Raw genomic sequence first — 669 nt, 5'->3', positions numbered from 1 at the left:
TCAACAACACAAGAAGCAACAGGTGTTGGTGAGGATGTGGAGAAAAAAGAACCCTCATGCACTATTAGTGGGAATGCAAACTTGGGGCAGCCACTGTGGAAAACACTATGGAGCTTCCTCAAAAAGTTAAAAACAGAACTACCTTATATTCCAGCAATCACACTACTGAGTACTTATCCCCGAAATGCAACAACAGTAATTCAAAGGGAAACATGCCCTCCTGTGTTTATATCAGCATTATTCACAATAACTAAACTATGAAAACAGTCCAAGTGGCCATCATTTGGTAAATGGATAAAGATGTGGCATAGATACACAATGGAATATTATTCAGTCATAAAAAAGAATGAAATCTTGCCATTTACAATGACATGGATAGAGCCAGAGAGTATTATTCTAAATGAAATAAGTCCATCAGAGAAAGACAAATACCATATGATTTCACTCATATGTGGAATTCAAAAAACAAAGAAAATAAACAAAGGGAAAAATAGAGAGAGAGAGAGAGAGAGAGAGAGAGAGAGAAAACAGACTCTGCTTTCTGAAGAAACTAGATTAATACTAGATTAAGATGGCTGGTAAGGGTAAAGCCTGTGTTACAGTACCAAGGGAAAAGAGAAATCTCTTATCAAAGCCTAATATTTATGCATGTATATCACTAGAGATAAA

The sequence above is a fragment of the Leopardus geoffroyi genome, chromosome B3 (genome assembly GCF_018350155.1).
Source record: "Leopardus geoffroyi isolate Oge1 chromosome B3, O.geoffroyi_Oge1_pat1.0, whole genome shotgun sequence".
NCBI lineage: Eukaryota > Metazoa > Chordata > Mammalia > Carnivora > Felidae > Leopardus > Leopardus geoffroyi.
This window is presented reverse-complemented; position numbering follows the sequence as displayed.